The following is a 14,550-nucleotide window of genomic DNA, read 5'->3' on the forward strand; positions in this document are numbered from 1 at the left end:
GTGGTTCACCACTGCTGCCAGCTGTTTCGGGGGTTGATGGTCCCCCTGCTTTTGACAGGTTGGCTTCTGGGCACAGTAATGTGTTGCAGAGAAGTGAGGCGGCGGCCCATGGCCACAGAATGGGACAAAACCTGTCTCAGACTACAGGAATTCAGAGTTAATGCCTGCTTGAAAGGTGATGGCAGCTGCAGGTCTTTCAGGATTGTCAGTCACAGGAGTTCAGATGCCAGGGGATCAGATGGCAGCTCGTGGGGTCGCCACCCTTCTTTAATATTGCTTTCTCCCCCGTGCTTTCTTTTGGAATCTGGTGACCCTGTGTTATATTTTCACATACTCTTCCTCGGCCAGAAGAGGTAGCAAATTGCTTTCCTTTTTGTGTAGTCACCTGGCTCCAGAAACTGCGACTTGAGGAGTCTGCTATCCTGGCATTTACCAAAAGTGAGATGTTTACAAGAACTGGCATCATCTCGCTCGCTTGCTTGCTTTCTATCATGTTTCCCCCCAAAAAACATGTTCTGTTGCTCCATAAATTCAGTGGATCCCACAAACTCCTGAAGATCCCCTGCTCCATCCTCACCCTTAAAGCATGGCTGAATTCAGTACGGGTTACCTGGGCTCTTCAGTTAACAGCTGCTGCTGGGAGCTCCCAGAAGAGCAGCAGTGGCCAAACCCCCAGCTGCCTTCCCACAACTGCCTGGGGAAGGGCCAGGGCTGAAAGAAGAAGCTGGTGCTCACTTTGCCACCCCACTGCTGCTGAGTGGGAAATGTGGGGTTAGAGGGAGGCGGTAAGGTAGCAGAAATCACTAGTGTCTCATTGCCAGGGTCAGAATGGGTGTAACTGGTGTGATGGGCTGTGCCTCCAGGCTGTGATCAGGATGGCTAAATTCCCTGCCATTGATGCAGTAATCTTGTCAGCAATGAGAATTAGGCTGATAACACGCTGATGACTGGGATAGGGTGCTTATCTCTGCACTTTGTCCCATCCCTTGCTGCCTGACTCAGTGCCAGACCCCCTGCCCATCCTCCTCCCCTCCTGTTACCCCAAACAGGCTTTGCTCCCAGTCCTCGGGCTGCCAGCAGCGAGAACCCAGCCGGTATTGTCTAAACAGGGCCATACAATGGGCAGCATTGTTGACACTGGATTTTTGCCCTCATTAAAGATGACCTCACAGCCCACCCCTTGGCCACTTCAGCCAGCCCCTCGGGACTGTGAGGCTGTCTTTTGAACTCGGGTAAATAAATTGGGAGAGGAGGGGGAGAAAGGGATGGGGAGCAGAGGAACACAGCGGTCTTTGTGTTGCCACCCTCTCTTCGGCACTGGTGCTCTCTGGTGTCTTTCTACCCACATCAGACATGGCAGGCCAGGTGCCAAGGAGCCGGCATGCTGAGCGCCCTTCCCCACTGTACCCAGCCTGCGTTTGCTGGGCAGCGACACCCTCTGCGGTTCTGCAGCCTCCCTTCTGCGGGATGCTCCGGTCATCTCAGCTGTCCTTTCTCCTCCTCCAGGCCTTCTGTGCCTTCCTTCCCTGCAGCCCAGTATCTAAGCTATTTCTGATTACCTTTTTGAAGTGTCCTCGTTTTACTTCTTAAGTCTTGTGACAGTGCTAACATAGAAGACTCATTCAAAAAGTCAATCTACTAAGGCCTCTTATAACGTCTGGTCCTCATGGCACTGGAGAGCTGCAGCAGATGATCGACCACCACATGCATTCACACAGCAGGCATGCGGCGCGTTCTGGAAAGTATGCATTTTGCTTTATCCACGCTGTGTTTGAGGGGGTCACGTTTGCACAGAATCCAGGTATAAACTTCAAGAACAACCCATGCTGGCACAGAAATTACTTCAACCTTCTCTAGTTGATAATGCCAGGCGATTTTATCCCTGAGTCTTTGAGAAAAGTAAGTAAGGTAAGGGCGAAGTAGCAGAATTGTACGGTTTTTGGTATAGAGTTACATGACATTATCACAACTGTTCTTATCCTCCTAATTTTACCTAGATGAGGATGGTTGTGGAGGTTTTGGGAAGCTGGGCTAAGAGCACCCACTTTCAGTTTGAGGGCTGCTGGAACAGCTCTGGGATCCATACCTGTATACAGCTATGGATCTGAATAACCCTGCTGATATATGTAATGGAAGACAGATCAAGCTTCCTACTTCTGCAGACTGTACTAGACTAGGAAGAGTGGAAAATGTGTTGGAGGTCACCCTGCTTAGATTTCCAATAAGATCTTGGCAAATGGGATACATAGACTGAAATAAATAGGGTGCAATTCACTAGACAAGTACAAAGTTCTAGCTTGAGGGGAAGAGTCAACTGTCCAAACATACAGTGGGAAAGTAATTTGGTGAGATAGCAGTTCTGCAGATAAGGGTCTGGGGGCAACAGTGGAGCATGTGCTCACAACCTCATGCTGCTGCGAGCAGAGCAAACTGCAGATGTAGAAATAGTAGAATAGGAAAGACACATGGAGCAACTGTCTGGTTCTGCTTGGCACTGGGGACACCTTAGCTCTGAGGTTTTGCTTTGTTTGTCCATTGTGCCATTCTGCTTTTTAAATAGTCTGCTGGCTCTGTGTTGTACCTTGGGAATAACAACTTTGCAAAAGGAATTATGTAAAAAGATTAGCAAAAGCTTGAAGAGCCTCCCTGAACAGAAAAAATAACACACAGGGAGAATCCAGGCAAGCTTACCCTGTCCTGCACCAGCAAAGCTTCGGTTGCGTGTGTGACATCGGGCTGTGCAGCTCTGGGGGATAGTTGCCTCTCAGGATGGCACCTCTCAACCCACTAGAAAGGGACTGCAACGTTGTCCTCCTGAGGGTGTCCCCATCTGATCACAGCTTCTGTAATATGCTGAGAGCACCCCACAGGGACCCCAGGATACCAGCTAGCATGCCTGAATGCTGGGGTAGAATGAGTCTGGAAAGCGCTGGAACACAGATAACAGCTACCTGGTGTGCAAACATGCAATGTTGCCAGTGACTGGTAGGGCCCCAGCTCCTCCTTCACCTCCTCTTTCTCAGTCAGTCAAGTTTATTGTTAAGGAGCTGGCTCAACCAGGTGATTGGCTCATCCCTGAATATCAAGCACATGTAGCATCTAATCCGAAAACTGATGCCAGCCTCTGGCTTTTCAAATGGCCACCTGAGCCTTTCTTGATCTTCTTTTCCTAACTATAAGATGGGACCTTCATGGATTATTTGGAATGACAAGGTCAGGAATGAGTAGAGGAAAACAAGTACTGTGCAGATTGAGTTGATATAATTGCACTGCGGACAAATGATCTTCATCTAAACAAAGGTTTGGTGAGAGAAAACTGGTGGACAAAGGTAAGAAGCGTGGTGAATCATTTGCAGCTCCTGAGGAATCTGCCCCTCTGCTCTCTAGCCAGGACTTGGCCAGCACCATTCCCCCAAAAGTCAGTGGAGTGAGCTCAGGACATGCTGGGGTAAGACTAGGACAGCTCTTTGGTGCTCACAGGGTCCCTGCCTCGGTTTCCAAAGATGTCAGGACTCCTTGTTCTGCATTTCCTCCCTGGGGCTCACGCCTGGATCTCAGGAGGTGCCAGTCCTCAGGGTGCAGGGACCCAGCTCTTCCCTTGGTGCTGCTGGATCTATCACAGACATTTCTTTCACCCTTGGGGACAGGGTCTCTCCTCTGCAGCATGTGGGTGTTAATGTGAGTCAGCCAGGGACTAAGAGGAAAAACAACACCAAAATGTCAGCAGTTGGCACCTGAGGGAGAGTACTTCTGCAGGAAGTGTCAGAGATGGTCAAGGTTTTGCTCTGGAGGTCCCTGGTCTCATTGTGTTTCGTCTCTGAAGTTTGCTCCAGGCATGATGGGAACAGGCAGGGTGAGTTCCCCTGGACAGGTATGAGTTACATGACTGTTAACTAGTGCTGAGGATGTAAGTTTGAACTGCTAATCCAGTTTTGTCCCCCCAGCCCCACCCCTTGGACTTTCCCTAAATTATCTGCACAGGATATCTACATTGTCTGCCCCTGCCAGAAGGCCCTGAGAGGTGGGTTCCCAAGGTCTCTCGCCCAACCCCTCTCAACATGCAGTGCTTTAACTGCAAAGAGCCTGGCAACTTTCAGTAGGCGACTGCTGGTGGGGACTCTGGTGCTGCCCTCCATGGCATGTGTCAGCCCCTCATGCTGCAGCATGTGAACGACGTGCAGGGACAGCAACCTGCCAGAAAAAGCTTTCCCACGTGGAATAAATTGCACTCCCTTCATCCCAAACACCTGCACTGGTCCTCAGGCAGGATTGACAGCTGAGTGCTCTGCCTAGCTCTTGAAGAAGACTGGCTGCCTCTCTCTCACCTAGCTGGCTGATGTCTCTGCAGCTCTGTCCTGGCAGTGGCAGGATGGGTCTTGTTGGGGCTGCGCTGGCTCTGCCCATATTGTCTTTATTAACCAAGGTGACAGAGTAGGCAGTAACTGACTGAGTTTGGCAGAGGACACCGCCAGTCTGGTGTGGGAGATGAGTGCTGGTGGGACTGGGATTCCCAGTGCTCATGGCTGCTGGGGGATGTGGTCCCAGGCAGTAGAAGCCAACTGAGGAGGGGGCCATGCAGGCAGGACCAGCTGCACAAAGAGAACAAGGCAGCGAGTGCCCAGACAGCCATCCTGCGCTGCCTAGCCCAGGAGGCCTTGTGGAGCTGCAGCTGAACCCAAGGCAGCAGTGCCAGAGGGTTGCTAAATAAGCTAACAAAGCTTGGGCTGCGGCAGCAGGAGCAGCAGAGGTCACTATGTGAAGTCATCCTGACACTGGGAAGGCACCAGCTGGCCAAATGTGCTCAGCAGTGGGCACCATGCCCTCAGAGAGGGAGAAAATTTTGGGACAATTCAGAAGGGAGTGAGGAAAGTAGGAAGGAATGCAAGGTGTGTGCGCAGCCTGAAGGAGCTGGTTGGTGGTGGCCGCAGGAGAAACGAAGGGACAAGGCTGGAAGGAGACAATAATCTGCTTTCTCTCTGCACTGAACAAGAGGGAAGGGGGTTATGTTGCAGTAAATGAGATTTATATCATGCCTAACTCTGGCTCACAAATTGTGCTCAGCCTGCTGGGATGGTGGTCCAGCCTGTGCCTCCCCCCTGCTGTCCTCTGGCCTGACTCGGGCAGGCGTCTGGGGAAGTCAGCGGATGAGATGGTTTGCTGTCACCCAGAAGTGCTTTCTCTCCCTCCACCCATAACCTGCCCGGGACCGGGGGAACCCTTGTGGAAAAGGCAGCAGCCCCAAAGCCATGTTACTTACAGGAGGGCCCCTGGGACAGCAGTAGAGGTTTGTCCTCATACACGGGCTTTGCTGTGTGTGCATCGGAGGTCTGGGTCACCTCCGCTCCTGTGGAAGGACCACCCGAAGAGGTGGTCGCGGTGGGAAAACGGCGTTACCCGGCCGAGGTGAAGAGCACACGGCAGCCCCTTGACCCACGGTTCACAAGCGGATTCTACGTGTCAGCACTGCTCACCAGCCAGGCCCCTCGGGTGTGGGGCTGGGGCGGCGGCGGTGGGCGGCCGCGGCCCCGGGCGGCGGCGGGAGGACGGAGCGCTGCTGCCACCCGGTGGCGGGGCCCGGGCGGCACCTCGGAGGTGCCGGGGCAGAGAGCCCGGGGAAGGGGGGACCCCACCCGCCTTCCAAGCGGGGCCAGCGGCTCCCCGGGCGGGTATGGGAGGGGGCAAGGTCCCGCTGCCCTCTCGCGTGGGCTCTGCCGTTGCTCTGCCCTTGTCCTTCCCATCAAGCTGCCACTTCCCTGTTCAATGCGGTCCTGTGCTGCCACACGGCCCACAGTTCTCGTGTTCATAGAGAATTTTACATTTTGGCTGTTTACAGGGGAGAAACTGAGAGACATATCTGGTCCATTGACTCCGGCAGGGTTGCCAAAGTCCAGCAAAAACTGGAAGTATGGGACTGCAGCCCTCGAAGCATCCTGCAGAGATCTCAGCTGCTGGATTGTACCCTAGTCATGGGGGCAAGTGTCTGAGGTAGGCTGGACCCAGATTGCTAAGGAGTTTGAATACCATCCTCATGGGATGTATCCAGAAAGCCAGAAAAGGTCAACGATGCTCCCAGTGAGCTTTCCCAAACAGGGTGGCCCTGTGCCTGTTTGTAGGCAAGAGCCACGTGCTATAAAATTCCTGGGAGATGCCCAGTAAAACTAGGTGGTCCCAATAGTGAGCTTAAGAGCTTTACTAAACTCCTAAGCGTGTAATTGGTGAGTAGATGAAAAGCAGTGAAGTACAAATAATAGCTAATGAAACCACACAATATTTCAATGCAAGATTTACTGTGAATAAACTGAAAAGAGCATCGGCCTTAGCTATGCTTCAGAGACTAAATGCTTATAAAAGTGCTGATGCATCTAAAGGTGGGAACACCAGCAGGAACACAAGTTCAGGAGGAGGGGAACAGTGTCACAACAGAGACCTTCTTTTACTAGTCTCCCATTATATGCATTATGGTATTCCATCAGTAAGGTGGGTGTAATGATGCTGTTTTCCATTGTGCTTGCTTCTGTTAACAAAGCTGATGGGAAGTCTCACTTCTGATGCTTACTGTTATTTTTTCCTATGCGTTAGCCTATGCATTAGCACCAGTTTAGGCCTGTACTGTCTTGTAAGCTGCTTCTCCTCTTCAACTAGCTCTTCCTACTTCTGTAGATTTAAACTGCTACTTACACTACCTTATCATAGAAGCACACTAAGTGCTAGTAGGGAAGGCCTCTTTGGGACTAAACAGACAAGGTATTGAATTCTTGGATGTGGACCTCTTCCTGTTGGGGTTGAGCTATTGAAAGGCAGGCTGCATCTGCCAGGAACCTGGTGGAATGGGAGTATGGAGGTCTTCCTTGCTCAGCTCTCTTTGCCTGCCATAGAAGATCCAGCCAGTTTCTTCACCTCTGTGCCTGCTTTTATTTTCTTTTCTATTCATGTAACCTGTAAGTCCTCTAAGGGAACGGGCTATGCAGAGGCTAAGGATTCCTGATTACTGGAAAGGCCTTTATGGTATAATGATTTTCTCCAGTTGTTTAACACACTACTTACTGGCTGGTTCTTCACTCTGTGCACAGAGACATTGAGGGAAAGCAGCAAGCGGTCTGTCTGAATAGTCAGTGGCTAGCATGAGGAGTTCAGAGGAACAGGCCTTCCAAACAGGTGTTAAAACCAGCCTATGCCCTTTCAGGAACAAACCAAGGAAGAGTGATCAGCATCCCTTCCTTTCATTGCACTTATTCAATACCAGGTTGCAACCTGCTGTATTTCAGGAGTATTATGCAGGGACTCATCTGCATATGGCAGGTAGCTGGGTTGGGGAAGACATCTTCGATCTCTGAGCCTTGCTTTGTCTTTGCAGGGACACTGGCAGGTGTTTGCTTGTGATATGCCATGGGACACAGGCTGTGTGTGTCCTTCTCTCTGCTGGCTCTGCTAAATTTGGGTCAAAGGAGCAGCCTGTAACCACACAACCTGCCACTGGCACTGACAGCAGCCCAGCCTACGGGAAGCTGCTCTTTGAACACCTTGAAGGAAGCTGCTTGACTCTCTAAGCACGGGTCACCTCTGGGAGTGAACTTCTGGTTGGTTGCCACCCCAGAGCCAGTTGCATTGCACAGGAGGAAGTACCTTTTACTTTCAAGCCAGGCCCCTTAGGGCACTTGTGCTTCTTTAGGTGTGGTGCCCACCCGGGTGTTCATCCCTGCCCACAGTGCTTCAAAGACGGACTTTCTTCTCGGTAATGCCAGTACAATGGTCGCCCAGACAGCTCCCAGGAGCACAGAGCATGCTTGCTGCAGAAATGCTGCATCAGAGCTGGTAGCCAGATTCTGGTTCTTGCACTGCCATCATGTCACGTCAAAGCTCATCAAGGCTGGACCAGGCCTACTGGTCCAGGAATTGCGGCTACAGGAGCTGGGTGACTGCTGGACAGTCACTGGCGTGGGAGTGCTCAAGGCCCTGAGCAGCCAGTGGGAGCCATGGGGCTTCAGCAAATCAAGACTGCTACGCTGAACGTCCTGGGTAAAACAGGGAGAAAGATGACTGCAAGGCCTCCAATTTAGAAAGGGAATGGTGATTGGAAGTGCAGGCTTTAATGCTTGTTAGCTGATGTGGAACTCAACAAAAAATTCTGTAGTAGATGTGTGTGCATACGTGCACACACACACACATGCACACGTGCATGTATTGCAATGGATGTTTAAGAAAACAACACCCTGCAGAGTGATAGTAAAGGTTATTCATCATCAAAATAACTAAATATTATTAATCTGTTAGTATTATTATGTTCTGAAAAGAGGAAAAATGACCATTATCTTGTAAAGGATCCTGTAACTTTCTCCTACACTTGCTTCTTTCTGCTCAGCCGGAGTTGCACGTGCCATTCCCTGTGAATTTGCAGCCAGCCAGTGAAGTCCCCACCGAGGGCCACTGCACAGGTACATGAATGCAAGAGAGCTCTCTAATGCATTAGGAAATATGTAAATGTTAGTAAATATACATTTATACACATACAAATGTTTATGGAAACTTGTTACTGTGTTGTACAACTTCGCAATAAGTTTCTATCAGTTTCAATCTGTGTTTGTCTAAGATGCACTTCTATCCCTCTCCACCTTCTCCTTCTCCTCAGACAGATTTATCTTGATGGATTGGAGACATGTAGGGATGCTTACTGACACAGTTCCTACATCTTGGTCTGAGGATAGCAGCTTTCACCTTTCATATTGGTTCCTCAGTGAGTCTCTCATGAGATGGTTGGCTATCTTAGCCTCTGCACATTCTCAGAATGAGAATGGTATCAAGTAATTAAAACGCAGAGTAAATCTACTCATTTGATGCAAAAACGGAGATAGGCAGAGAAGACTTGGTTTAAGTGAAAAGTAATGAAAATACATCTATCTGAATACACTGTGCTGGGAAAATTTTCAAAATGCAGCATAAACAGCTTACTCAGCACCAAGGTACTCTGCCTGGAAATCTAGTTTTTTCTTCTGATGTTTAACAGTTGATCAGTACTGCCACCACCACTTTCCCATCCTCTCACCCTGATTCAATCCCCAGGGATAACCACCAGCTCTAGCTCAGCTCACGTTGTCTGGAAGTGGGAACCAAATGCTTGTGTGCTTGCATGAGAACCTGCTGAAAATGGAGTAGCGCCAAGAGGATGAACATAGCACCATAAATAACAAAACAGGAACTTGGGTGTAGAATTATTTATTCATAGCTGCGTCTTTCTTTGTTTTAGTTGCAGCAAAGAGTGACTACAGTATATTGTGTAGTGCTATTGTGTAGTGCTATAAGGTTTGTAGAGCTGGACACTTCGGTCCTAGTACCCCAGCAAGTGGGTAGGGGTGGGGAAGTGAGGACCTTCAGAGCTGAGCTTCCAGTCCTGCTCAGCACAGAGACTTAGTCCGTAACTGGTGTCCCAGCATCATCTCTAACTGATATGAGAAGTTCCCCTCAGGTGTGCTTCAGCAGTGGCTGGTGAGCTCCTGGAGAGGCTGTCCTCTTGGGTCTGGCAAGCAGATTTACCTTCAGTAAACACTCAACGAGTGTCTGATCTTTATTAACTGATAGAGCTTTTGCTTTTTTCTAACCATGAAATCTAAATGCTTTGTAGTTCTAATTCAGTGTTCGATACTGCTGTTTTGGGGAATTTATGAACTCTTTGGTGCTCTCTTCTCCTTACACTAAGGATTTAAGAGTGGGACATTGTCTAAAGATATGTGTGCTTGACACAGCAACCAGTAAATGGGATTTTTTTTCATGATTTGTGGTGCTTTTCATCTCAGTCTTCCCTGTTGTAATTATTTCAGCATCCCTGACCATGTTGTCCTTTAGACTACCTTAACCAGTAGCGTGGAAGTGAGTGCTTTGTATGCAAGCATCACGTGTGTTCCAGCTGTTTTTCTCACTTGATGTCTGGATGCAGGACACTGGGAGTGCTGAAGTTGGGGAGGAGAAGGGGGAGGCTGAGCTCCATGTGGGCTCCAGGCAGGCAGAACATTTGGGTAAGGTAGAAAGGAACGGGCCGATCTGTGTACACAATCTTAACTCTGCACCAGTGTTTTGGCTGTGGTGAGGACAGTGTGTCTCTGTCAGCAATTAGTGTAGGGTGGACTCTCCAGGAGAGTGTGAGAGCCTTCATGCAGGTATTCGCTGATGTTGGAGTACGATTGCAGGAAAAGAGGCTTACTTTGTGTAGGCTTGTCTGTGGGATGTAGTACAGAGAGTAAGAGAGCAAGTGGATGTGCATGGATGAAATCTGGTAGGCAGGTAGTTTGTAAGTAGGTTCTGGACAGTTTGTAGGTACCTGTTAGGTACAACATAGGGGGCAAAGTTGACTTTGTGTGCTACAATTGGATTGGTGTGGAAAGCTAATCAGAATTGAGTTTTTGCAAGTGTTACTGCTACGCAATTAGAAGTAAGAAAGATGCTTGAGCTAAACCAGCAGAAAGGATGCAGTCCTGTAAACTGGGAGGTGGAAATGACGCTAAATCTGCCGTCTCGTCTTGTCCTGCGACCCCTTCCCTCCCACGGCGATGCAGATGGTGCGGCCTTCAAGCTCAGGCTGTGCCCGGGCTGCCTCTGCCCGAGCAGACGGCGAGCCAAGCCCGTCCTGACCTGCCGGTGCTGGCCGGGAGCGGGGACGCGCCCGGCGCGGGACCGCGCCGCTCTGCACTCGCTGGCGCGTGGCGCGGCTGCCGGGCGGTCCCGCGGCGCGAGGCGGGAGGCGGGGCGCGGTGCCGGGTTCGGACGGGATTGGCTCGTACGCGGGATGGGCGGGGACATGCTCCATAGGCGCGTGCCGCGTGGGCTCAGTAGCGCGTGCTGCCGGGTGCGGCGGCAGGGCCCGGGCGCAGCAGCGGGTGCGAAGGGCGGTGGGGCAGAGGGTAAGCGAGGGGTTGGCGGGCGAACACTTAGGTGACTTGGTGGGGCCACCCTGACGCCAGCTGAGGGGGGAGGCTGGAGGGTGAGGGACGGGGTGGTTTCGGAAGGAGGAACGCGAGCGGCAGCCAGCCTGCGGGCACCACGGGGAGAAGGCGCGGCGCCTCGCCAGCCGCAACACCGCGGCCCCGGACGGGGGAGGGATTGGGGCGAGGCGGGAAACACGAGGGTGGCTTTGAGGGAAGGGAGCCCCGCGCTGGGCGGTGGGGCTGAGGGTGGAGCCCGTGGTGACGCCAGGGCGGAGGAAGGGAAGTGAGTGTGAGGGCACAGCGCCGGGTCGGGAAGGTAAACGCTGAAGCGGCGCAGGGCGAGGGACCGCGCCGCTCTCGGGGCGTTAGAGCGCGCGAGGGGCAGGGGCTGCGGTACCTCGGGGAGGGGATGGCGCCGGCGGGCGTCGGCGGGAAGCGCTGAGGTATCTCAGGGAAGGGACGGCACCGGGGAGGCTTCAGCGGGGAGCCCTGAGGTACCTCAGGGAGGGGACGGTACTGGGGAGGCTTCGGCGGGAAATGCCGAGTTACCTCATGAAGGGGATGACGCCAGAGGGGCTTCAGCGGGAAACGCTGAGGTACCTCAGGGAGGGGATGGCACTGAGGTGTGGTTTCAAAGGAAAATGCTGAGGTACCTCGAGGAAGGGATGCTGGGGTAGGAACCTTGAAGCATGTCCGATGGGTCAAGAGCGTGCTTAGGACAGAAAATTCTGCAGTAACGCATCGCAGGAAAGTAGGGGAGAATGGCAAAATTGTGATCAGGCCTCCTAGGATGTCTGCAGGCTTGGAGACAGGGATGTTGAGGTTGTTAATCCTGCCCTAAATATTTCTTTCTCTCTCTCTTGCAGCACCTGATTGGATAGAGAAGCAAGTGGACAAGAAGATCCTGCGCCACAACACAGATAAAATTTATTACTCTTAGCTTCGGAGACCTGCAGAACCATTCCCATCGTGCCTTTAAACAGCCTCTGCTTATACACTTCTCCCAGGGAGAACACAGATTCCCCAATAAAATGCCATATTAAACCATAGGGTGTACACTCTGCAACTTCCAAGCCCACCTCTGCATTAACTCACACATACAATATTGCATGGCACATGCAATTTTAACTTGGCACTAGTTGTTGCAGTGTTTGGCTTTGGTGAGGACGGTGTGTGTTAGGAAAAGAGCACATTATGAAACTGAAGAACCATTTAATTGTGTCATTATAGACATTCACTCCTCTTTTCTTTGCTTTATACTATTTGTAGCTTTTTAAAATTGGATTGTTTGAAAAGGTTTTTTATTTTGGCTCTGCATAGGCAGCCTGATATTTCTCTACAAGGACCTCCTACCTGAGCTCGCCACACTTGTGCTTCATGTGATCATTGCGCTACAAATTGATGGCAAAATTAGCTGTGCCTTATATTTCTCCTGTAAAACAGTTACGGCTATAATAATATAATGATCATACCAGGAACTAACTTCACAGTGAATATTTGAAGGAACCTACTACTAATATATTGGTTTTAATTGTTATTTGGATTATTTAGATGCAACAAAAATCCATACTTTTATTCTTTGCTGTACAGAAGGTGGTTGGACTTTTTTATAGCAGATTCAATCACTTGTTGTAAAGCAAAATTGTCATCTTCTGTGAAGAAGCAGGGTAGATTTATTCATACCGTGTAAACACTATAGATTAGCCCATAGATTAGCTGTACAGAGGAACAGTTTAAAACAAACAAACAAAAAAAAACCCCAAACCAAACAAACCCACACAAAAACTGCAAAGGTTCCTGCATGTCCACCCTTTAAGTGCTGTGTTGTCATTTTTCCTGAGAGCCTTTGAGGGGATATCCCCGTAATTACAAACACAGGTAAGCCAAACCGTATGATGCCACTGAGAGAAAAAAATCTATGTTACCCCAAACAGATTAGCTCACAACCCTGTGAAAAGCTGGTGAAAAACGGCAGGTTTGGATCAGGTGAAGAGACTGGTTACAGGCTCACGGCAATGCAGACTTGGTGTTCACAAATCTACACAGCAATTGCTAAAACACAAGCACTGGATGTGTACCTGGCAGGTATATTCCTTGTCCCACCATCACATTCTGTCCTGTTTCTAGAAACCTGTGCACAGGATTATTTGAGAACTATTTCTGACGGATGCAAAGCTTCCAGAGGTGCAATGCCTGCCCACCTGCTGCTAACCTATGGGTAAGTGCGGTAGAATTTAACCTTATTATAGTAGTAGAGTTGTTACAGCTGTTGACGAACCAAGTTACTGCTATAAACAAGACCAGGGATGTGGTGAAAGGCAATATATTTTATTAGGCGAGAAGACATCATTGGGGAAAACATATTTTAGGAAATGCAAGCCTTTTATTTTTTTTTAGTGAGAAGATTTGCAGGAACCTAAAGGAGGGTTGATGCACTGAAAGCATGTCTGTTGTTTCCTAACTATGCCAGTATAATAAAGGATATTCCTTGTTCTTACAGACTGTCCTTTTTGTGATAGCAGCGTTACTTTAGTAGACAGTATCTTTATATTTTGTCCTATTTAGTGCTGCTCACCAGTAGTGGCTTTAATGCTTTTAGTTGCTGGGGATCTCAAAGAAAAATTGTAGTGGGGGTGTTTGTGTATGTGTACCTCAAGATAACTTAATTTTTTTTTGTTAAGCATTTTGTTTCAATTAGCCATTTGAATCAGCAGTTTAAACGAAGCCAGAGCACTGACAATATTATACAAACAATATACCATGATTAAGATTATTTGTTGGATTTTTTAAATGTAACTCTTCTCCCTTTCTCCTCCGTTACTTAATTTTAAAAAGTCATCATTCCCTCCAGCGTGGAAGTACTGTTTCATTCACGGGTGAATGCAAGCCAGCTGATTCCAGCAGCGCTATTCCAGCAGCGTGCTGCTGTAGCCTACTGCAAGACTTGAGAGGCTCGGGATGAATAGCTCACAGGTTACCTAACAGAGCCTCTGGCCAGTTGACAGGGATTGGAGGCCTAATCCTAGCATCACATAATGCCGTGACGGAAAGAGGCTAGATGATCTCTAAAAGGCTACCTCCCTCCTCTCTCCTTATCATCTCTAAGAGACCTTCACCTAGCCTATTCATAACAACATTCTCCAATAGCAGGGAATGTATCCCCTTCCTGGGTGAACTCTTCCACAGCTTTCTTCCTCTCACCTGCTCAATGACTTCCCTCTGTGTCTAAATTAAATCTTCATCCCTGCAGTCACAACAAACAATCTCCTTCCTTCACAGTGGCTTTCTATACCGCAGAACACTTACTGTGTTGTTTCCTGGTCCTTGGTCTGCCCCAGGACAAACTTCAGGCTCCCTCAGAGTATCAGAACTGACTCTTAGAAACAAGCCCTTGAAAAAAGGAGCGGCAAACCTGGAGTTCCTCCGCTGTAAATGCAGTGAATACATATGCTTTTCTTTTTTGTTCATCTGTGGCTGGTTGTGAGCTGTTCTGCTGACAGTCCTTCTGCTTGGGGAACCTCTCTGTGCAGTGAATGAGTGATCAGTCCAGGAACTATTCTGTTCCACATGATATTTAAGGAATTTATTGACAGGAAAACTTCTGGGGCTGTGCTCCTTTGTCTTATCCTGAACCCCA

This window comes from Calonectris borealis, chromosome 7 (assembly GCF_964195595.1).
Source record: "Calonectris borealis chromosome 7, bCalBor7.hap1.2, whole genome shotgun sequence".
NCBI classification, from domain to species: domain Eukaryota; kingdom Metazoa; phylum Chordata; class Aves; order Procellariiformes; family Procellariidae; genus Calonectris; species Calonectris borealis.